Genomic DNA, 9,221 nt, shown 5'->3' with positions numbered 1-9,221 from the left:
AAAACGTTTCCAAGTGATGATGTGCTGAAAAAAGGGTTGTTATTATATATATGTAGTTCTTCATATTTAGTCAGATAGATGTTCGTTAGCGAAGGTGCACATGCGCAGCCCATCGCTAGGCCTGTTGTTGCAGGTACAATTGATCCAAAAAACAAAAAAAGTTGTTCTCAAAAATTAAATCCAACAGATCAAGTAAGAAATGGGACGGGGGATTCTGATTGCTTCGTTTATTTAGTAATTCCTCTATTATGCCACGCGTGTCCTCTAACGGCACATTCGTATATAATGCTGTGACATCAAGAGTCATCAAAACCGCATGTTGTGGGATTTGAAAACCTTCCATATCTTTAGTGAATTGTTTGGTGTCCAATATGTAGGAAGGTGTTTGTGTGGCAAACTCATGCAAATGATATTCTAAAAATTGTGCAATCGGGTCTAACACCGAGTTGCTTCCTGCTACAATAGGACGTCCTGGTGGTGGATACCCTTATGTATCTTCGGTAAGGTGTAAAACACCAGTATCCGAGGAGGATGATTAATAAGAAAATCAGCCTCCTGTTTATTAATAAAATCCAAAGATAAACCTTCCTGTACAACTGTCTTAATGGATGTCCTAATGTGACTAGTGGGGTCACCATTGAGCTTTTTATACACCTGTGTGTCTCCTAACTGACTCAAATTAGAGGACACGTGACATCATAGAGGAATTACTAAATAAACAGAGCAATCAGAATCCCCCGTCCCATTTCTTACTTGATATGTTGGATTTAATTTTTGAGAACAACTTTTTTTGTTTTTTGGATCAATTGTACCTGCAACAACAGGGCGTAGCAATGGGCTGTGCGTGTGCACCTTTGCTAGCGAACATCTACAGTGAGGGGAAAAAGTATTTGATACCCTGCTGAATTTGCCCATTTGCCCTCTGACGAAGAAATGACCAGTCCATAATTTTAATGGTAGGTCTATTGTAGCTGTGAGAGACAGAATAACAGGAAAACCCCCAGAAACCCAGAAGACAAAAGTCAGAGATTGATGTGCATTATAATGAGTGAAATAAGTATTTGATCCCTTTGCAAAAGATGACTTAGTACTTGGTGGCAAAACCCTTGTTGGCAATTACAGAGGTCAGACGTTTCTTGTAGGTGGCCACCAGGTTTGCACACATCTCAGGAGGTATTTTGTCCCACTCCTCTTTGCAGATCTTCTCCAAGTCAGTAAGATTTCGAAGCTGATGTGTAGCTACTTGAACCTTCAGCTCCCTCCACAGATTTTCGATGGGATTAAGGTCTGGAGACTGGCTAGGCCACTCCAGGACCTTAATGTGCTTCTTCTTGAGCCACTCCTTTGCCTTGGCCGTGTGTTTTGGGTCATTGTCATGCTAGAATACCCATCCTCGACCCATTTTCAATGCCCTGGCTGAGGGAAGGAGGTGCTCACCCAAGATTTGACGATACATGGTCCCGTCCATCGTCCCTTCGATGCGGTGAAGGTGTCCTGTCCCCTTAGCAGAAAAACACCCCCAAAGCATAATATGTCCCCCTCCATGTTTGACGGTGGGGATGGTGTTCTTGGGGTCGTAGGCAGCATTCCTCCTCCTCCAAACACGGCGAGTTGAGTTGATGCCAAAGAGCTCGATTTTGGTCTCATCTGACCACAACACTTTCACCCAGTTCTCTTCTGGGTCATTCAGATGTGCATTGGCAAACTGCAGATGGGCCTGTGCATGTGCTGTCTTGAGCAAGGGGACCTTGCGGGCTCTGCAAGATCTCAGTCCTTCACGGTGTAGTGTGTTACCAACTGTTTTCATGGTGACTATGGTCCCAGCTGCCCTGAGATCATTGACAAGTTCCCCCCGTGTAGTTCTGGGCTGCTTCATCACCGTTCTCATGATTATTGCAACTCCACGAGATGAGATCTTGCATGGAGCCCCCGACCGAGGGAGGTTGACAGTTAGGGTTAGGGTTAGGGTTGTCACCTTCTCACCAAGCTGCTTGGCAATAGTCTTGTAGCCCAGTCCAGCCTTGTGCAGGTCTACAATCTTGTCCCTGACATCCTTGGACAGCTCTTTGGTCTTGGTCATGGTGGCTAGTTTGGAATCTGATGGATTGATTGCTTCTGTCGACAGCAGAACCCTAACCCTAACCCTAACCTTAACCCTAATCTGGCTGGTTGATAGGGGATCAAATACTTATTTCACTCATTATAATTCACATCAATCTCTGACTTTTGTCTTCTGGGTTTCTGGGGGTTTTCCTGTTGTTATTCTGTCTCTCACAGCTACAATAAACCTACCATTAAAATTATGGACTGGTCATTTCTTCGTCAGAGGGCAAACGGGCAAATTCAGCAGGGTATCAAATACTTTTTTCCCCTCACTGTATATCACTAAATATGAAAACCTCCCACCAGTGGCGAAGAGGGACCTGGCAACCCTATACAGGTGGCACAATGGCAGGGAAGATGGCAAGAGCAATGGTGGAAAAAAATGAAAGGCAAATGAGACCGGACATCAATGGTGGTAAAGTGGATTTCACCACTAACACAGTATCTGCATAATGCTATCTAGCAGATTGAACTGCCAGCCTGCAGGTGGGGCCTCCAAATCTCCCAGCATTTCAACTTATCCCCAGGCAACTGAGATCAGTTCCCCAGGAGAAAATGACTGCCTTGGAGGCTGGACTCTATGGCATTATACCCCACTGAGGTCCATTCTCTTTTCAAACTCTGCCTTCTCCAGGCTCTACTCCACTCCCAAATATCCAGGAATTTCCCAACCCAGAGTTGGCAAACCCTACCAGCAAAGCTTTTTCAAAAGGCTGAAGGATTGTTACAGCTGGCCTCACAAAAGGAGTTGGAGGAATTATACTTTGGGGGTTTGATGTAACCAATTTGCAAAGCTTTTTTTGCTGATAACTAGAGGTGTGCAAAAAAAAAAAAACAGTAAAATTCGGATTCGGATCTAATGGACCTCAATTTTTTCCGGGATCTTGGATTTCTGTATCCCCAAAACAGAAAATCCAAGATTCCCAAAAAAAATCAGGTCGATTAGACCCAAATCCAAATTTTACACCACTATCTCTGCCTCCCCTCACTTACCTAAACTTCAGCAGTGGGGGTGGCTGCCTCCAAGGCAGTTCTGCCCCAGCCACGGTCTCCGAGTAGGGTTGCTAGGTCCCTCTTCACCACCAGTGGGAGGTTTTGGGGGCGAAGCCTGAGGAGGGCAGGGTTTGGGGAGGGAAGGGACTTCAATGCCATAGAGTCCAATTGCCAAAGTGGCCATTTTCTCCAGGTGAACTGATCTCTATTGTCTGGAGATCAGTTGTAATAGCAGGAGATCTACAGCTAGTACCTGGAGGTTGGCAGCCCTACCTCTGAATCCCACATGGAACCTGGAGGCTGCAGCATCAGATCAGCAGGTAAATGAGAGGAGAGGGGGGCAGAAGGGATTCTGTTTTAAAAAAAATTGCGGTGGGGCCAAAGTGGCCCAAAATATTGCTGGAAAAATTCAGCATGATTCAGGATCTGCTTTTTGGCTCCCTTTAAATTGCTGCCTTTTTCAGGTGAACCCCCACCCCAAAAATGCTGAAACTTACAAAAATTACTTACTTGACCCTTCACCCTCCTGCAGGGTTGCCAGGCCCCTCTTTGCCACTGGTGGGAGGTTTTTGGGGTGGAGCCTGAGGAGGGCGGGGTTTGGGGAGGGGAGGGACTTCAATGCCATAGAGTCCAATGGCCAAAGCAGCCATTTTCTCCAGGTGAACTGATCTCTATCAGCTGGAGATCAGTTGTAATGGCAGGAGGTTTCCAGCTAGTACCTGGAGGTTGGCAACACTACCTTCCTAGCTGGTTAGAGCTGCCAGAGTAAGACTGGACTAATTGCTGGAAAAGGACATAAATACCTCACTGAAGGAGAGGGTGGTCTCCACAACTTTGGAAAAAAACTGTAGTGAAGTCACTTCTGAAGACATCTTTGTTGATTTAAAAAATATATATTTTATATAAATATTATTTATTAAAACACCTCAAAATATCTCACGTCAGAGAACAATTACAGAAATCAATAGTTAAGCCAAAGTAATAAGGAAAACAAGGGGGCAGTTCAGTACAGAGAAACTGTGTCAGTAATACTTGCTGCTGCCTCACTCCAAATCACACCCCCAAACCATTTCCTCCCCACACGTTTACAGGGTTTTAAACATGTGTACATTTAGTTAGGCCTTTTGCCCTTGGCAACACCATCTCGAGTACTGCCATCACACTTTGCACTACCATTCTCTTTCTCTTAGCACATCAGGAGAAATGTTTACTTTCTCACCTCCCTCTCTTTATATCCTCTCATGCACTCCAAGCAAGGGAGCAAGTAAGCACTGCTTGGAAAAAATGAGGCAGGTCTGAGAATGCAAATCCAGAAATGATAACTGGGGGACAGCATAAGAGGTGAGAAGGAGACCTATTTTTAAATTCATGTTTCCTGGGAATTATTTTTCCTCCCCTTCAGATTAAGCCTACTGGAAGTCAATTTACACCCAAAGAGAATAAACACCCCAAGTTTGCTCCTTTTTACGGTTTCACCCAGTCCACATATTGTATGTGGGCTTGAGGTTAACTAATCTTTAGAACAGGTAAAGGTATCTTGAAAAGTAAAGTTCATAGAAGAACATTTTTGTAGCCTGTACAGTTATCCAGTATTCTGTCAAGATGTCCCCACCCTAAAAAGTCCCACCTGTTTGTCCTTTCAATTTCTGCTGCTTACAGCACAATCCTAATATGTTTACTCAGCAGTAAATCCTGTTGAGCTCAATGAGATTTACTCCCTTGTAAATGTAGTAAGATTGTATTACCTTTTTTTTTTTTTTTGCCATGGCTCCTGTGCCTTTAAATGCCACAGGAAGAAATTCAATAGCTCTCACTTTTCAGATCATCTGCCTGTAGGGTTGGTTGCCATTCTCCAAGTGGGCCTGGATATCTGCAGGAACTACAGCAGATCTCTAGACTACAAAAATCAGTTCCTCTGGAGAAAATGGCTGTTTTTGAGGGTGGATTCTATGGCATTATAACTAACTGAGGTCCCTCCCCACCCCAAACCCTAACGTTCTCAGGCTTCACCTCCACATTTCAAGAAATTTCCCAGTCTGGAGTTTGCAACCCTACCTACTTAACTGTCATGCAAGAATTAAAGGCACTAAAACTGTGCCAGAAAGTTGAAACAATAGGAACCCTTTTGCCTTGACTTTTTGTTGATAATTTTTCGTTGGTGAGGTTGACTTCACATTCCTGCCACAGAAGGTAGGGTTGCCAGGTCTCTCTTCGCCACTGGCAGGAGGTTTTTGGGGCAGAGCCTGAGAAGGGCGGTGTTTGGGAAGGGGAGGGACTTCAATGCCATAGAGTCCAGTTGCCAAAGCGGCCATTTTCACTAGGTGAACTGATCTCTATTGGCTGGAGATCAGCTGTAATAGCAGAAGATCTCCAGCTAATACCTGAAGGTTGGCAACCGTAGGTATACTGTTTTATTATATATGACAAACCCGCTCTCCTAAATAGATGTAATGTTCATGAACATTCCATGACCATCACTGTGTTAGACAATCCTTGTGACAAAAATGAAGGACTTTGTAAAATGGGCACTGGCGCAGTCCTTTCTCCAGACAAAAATTCTTATCTTAAGAGCCTCAAGAACAGGGAAGAGGAAACCCCCCAAACCCCGCCCTCCTCAGGCTCTGCCCCAAAAATCTCCAAGTATTTCCCAACCTGGAGCTGGCAAACCTATGTCTGAGGTCTGAAGCTTAGAGGACCAATATAAGCAGAAGAATTTTATGTCTCAGAACAGATCGTGTACATCCAGTCAAGCCATTCATTAGTTCTGCTCAAAGTTCCGCTCTTCATTATAAAACTTGTAATGAACTAACCTGCAGTTAGTTCAGGTACTTTAGAATACTAGCTAGAATCAGTTATTGGATCTGTTATAAACAGTACACAGGAATGAGCCAATTTTACACTAAGAAAAAAAGGAACCACACTTCTTGCTAATCTTGCAGATACAATCAGACTCCAACATTAAGGAGCAGATTGAATACCTGCGGATGCAGGTAAAAAGCAGATGGAGTACCTGCTGAAATGTTCAAGTTAAGGAAGCCAGAAAACTCCACCTATTAAAATACAAGTATTTCTTGTTGGTTACAATTCTTGAATTTCAAATGTGGTTGAGAAAATCTAATCCAGCTCGTTTGCTCAAATCATTGCTCTAGCGCCCAGAACAATACTTACAATAATGTATACGATCAGTCTAGTAATATGGGAGCAATGTAACTCATAACAGCTTTTGTGAGTGAGGATTTCATTATCCTGTGAATATAGTCATTCTTTGATCTTAAAGAACAAAATATTATTTATTCAACTTTGGGAAAGGTTGGGCTATGGTTGCCATCCTCCAGGTAGAGCGTGGAGTTTCCCCACAACTGATCTCCAGGCCACAAAGTAGATCAGTTCACCCTGGAGGACGTAGCATCTTCCTGTGGAATCACACTCCCACTGAGCTCCTTCCCATCCACACACCACCCTTCCCAGGCACCACCTCAAATGTCCAGGAATTAGCAATCTTAGATTGGCAACTTTAGGTTAGGCCTAAACTATCATGGTCTTCTGAACTATGCCAGGAAATACTACAGGAACTCAGGAATGTCAATACGAAAGCTAGCAAGGCACAACCATACCCACAACAGCTGCTTGCACACGTTTCAAGGTCCTCGATGCATGGAGCTCAGGGAGGCATACATAGTTCTCTCCTCCCCCGTTTTATCCTCACAACAATCCTGAGAGGTAGGATAAGCTGAGGGAGCATGGTTGGCCCAGAACTGATCCTCACATAGGGTTACCAGGTCCCTCTTTGCCACCTGCAGGAGGTTTGGGGGGCAGACCCTGAGGAGGGCAGGGTTTGGGGGGGAGGGACTTCAATGCCATAGAGTCCAATTGCCAAAGCTGCCATTCTCTCCAGGTGAACTGATCTCTATTGGCTGGAAATCAGTTGTAATAGCAGGAGACCTCCAGCTAGTACCTGGAGGTTGGCAACCCTACCCTCACACCCAAAAAGGGATTTGAACCTGAGTCTCCCCAGTCCTTTGTGTGTAAAGTGCCATCAAGTCACAGCTGACTTATAGCAACCCAGTAGGGTTTGCAAGGCAAGAGGCTAACAGCGGCAGTTTGCCATTGCCTTCCTCTGCAAAGCGACCCTGGTATTCGTTGGTGGTCTCCCATCCAAGAACTAGCCAGGACCAATAAGATTTGACAAAATCAGGCTAGCTTGGGCCATCCAGGTCAGGGCCTCCCCAGTCCTAGACCAACACTAATAGATATACTGCAACATGCTGACTCTTTAGGTGTCTTGGGACTACAGTGAGCATCCCTATCAGATGATCCAATACAAGTAGGCCGCTCACATGAGTAGTTACTTGTATAACTGAAACTGTGCTTACTAGATAGGGATGCCAGGTCCCTCTTCACCACCGGTGGGAGGTTTTTTGGGTGGAGCCTGAGGAGGGTGGGGTTTGGGGAGGGGAGGGACTTCAATGCCATAGAGTCCAATTGCCAAAGCAGCCATTTTCTCCAGGTGAACTGATCTCTATGGGCTGGAGATCAGTTGAAATAGCAGGAGATCTCCAGCTAGTTCCTGAAGGTTGGCAACCCTATTATTAGACCTTTTTAACTGGCTCTCAACAGCTTTGATGTACATTATTTTTATCCTCTTCTCTATATTCTATGTTGGAAAAGCCTGTTATGGGCTCTAATAAAAGTCTGCATCCTGTCTTCCTTTTTCTTTCACATACATGCAAGTGCACAGACAAAGAGTCGTAACTTTTAAACAGCTTTAACAAAATACAAATGATAGTTAGAAACATGTGACCCAAGGAAAAGCCACACAGAAACAAAAAGGTCATCTTTTTTCCCAGTGACCTAATTAGAAAAGCCTGGAGTGTTGGCTTCAGTATAATGGTTTTACACATCCTTTAACACAGACTTCCTGTTTGAAATCAGTTCAGTTTAGCATGACTGCAAAGAAACATGAATTGGCATTTCATGCCAGCACAATTAGGCCTCCCAACAACACCTTCCTCAAGTAATTTCCAACATGTTAGATCCAGTGACTATTTCTGATTTACCATCCCATTATATGGCCATTAGTTCCTCTGGAAGGCCAACAACAGGGCATAGAGGCTGAGGCCTTCCCCTGATGTTGCCTGCTGGCGCTGGGAGAGGGTCGTGGTGGTCACTGGAGACAGCAGTGGAAAGTACTCTGCCCTGTGTGAGTGCCTTCTTCAGGAAGATACCAGCCTCCATCTGTGCCTAGCCTGCAGGAACATGGAGAAGGCCAACAACACCCGCAATAAACTGTTGTCCTACTTTCCCCATACAGACATCAGCATCATTCAAGTAGACACTGGCAACATGAAATAGGTCCTAAATGCAGTCAAAGAAATCAAAAAGAAGTTTCAGCATGTGGATTATCTCTTCTTGAATGCTGGGATCATGGTAAATCCATGTATCAGCTTCTCAGCTTTTGTGCATGGCCTCTTCTCCAGGAGAGCAGTTCAGATTCTAACCACAGCAGAAGGCCTGATGAGCCAAAAGGACTGCATCACTCCACATAGCCTGCAGGAAGTCTTTGAAACCAACCTTTTTGGGCATTTCATTCTGATCCAACAGCTGGAATCTTTGCTTACCTGTCTTGAAAGGCCCAGCCAGCTCATTTGGACCTCCTTGATCCATGCGCACAGGTCTAACTTCAATCTTGACGACTACCAGCACAACCTGAAAATATGCCACTTACCTTGCAAGCGTGGCTCTGAACAGCCATTTCAACAACTAGGGTCTGTATTCCACTATTGTGGACCAGGAGTTGTGATGACCAACATGATATATGAAATCCTGCCTTCTTTCATCTGGAAGTTATTTCTCCTCATCATGTGGCTGATCCACCTTTTCACCCATACTGTACGCTGACACCCTACAATGGAGCAGAAGCACACATTTGACTGTTCAAGCAGAAGCCAGAGGTGCTGGACCTACAGATGAAATTTCACAGCTGTACCACATTCTTTGGGAAGAACTACATTGACATCCACAAGATGGATATCAACAAAGACCTGGCTGGAAAGTTTTACCAGAAGCTATTGGAACCTGAGAAGGAACATTTGGTGAAATGTGGCAGCCCAGCACATAAGCAATAA

At 44.7% G+C, this 9,221-nt stretch overlaps 1 pseudogene; it reads left to right on the top strand.

The window, feature by feature from the left end:
* Positions 1-2,448: 2,448 nt before the first annotated feature.
* LOC130477018 (3-keto-steroid reductase/17-beta-hydroxysteroid dehydrogenase 7-like) lies at positions 2,449-9,221 on the top strand (annotated as a pseudogene).

This window comes from Euleptes europaea, chromosome 4, assembly GCF_029931775.1.
Source record: "Euleptes europaea isolate rEulEur1 chromosome 4, rEulEur1.hap1, whole genome shotgun sequence".
NCBI classification, from domain to species: Eukaryota; Metazoa; Chordata; class Lepidosauria; order Squamata; family Sphaerodactylidae; genus Euleptes; species Euleptes europaea.
Note: the sequence above shows the minus strand (reverse complement) of the source record. Positions and strands in the feature narration are given on the sequence as shown.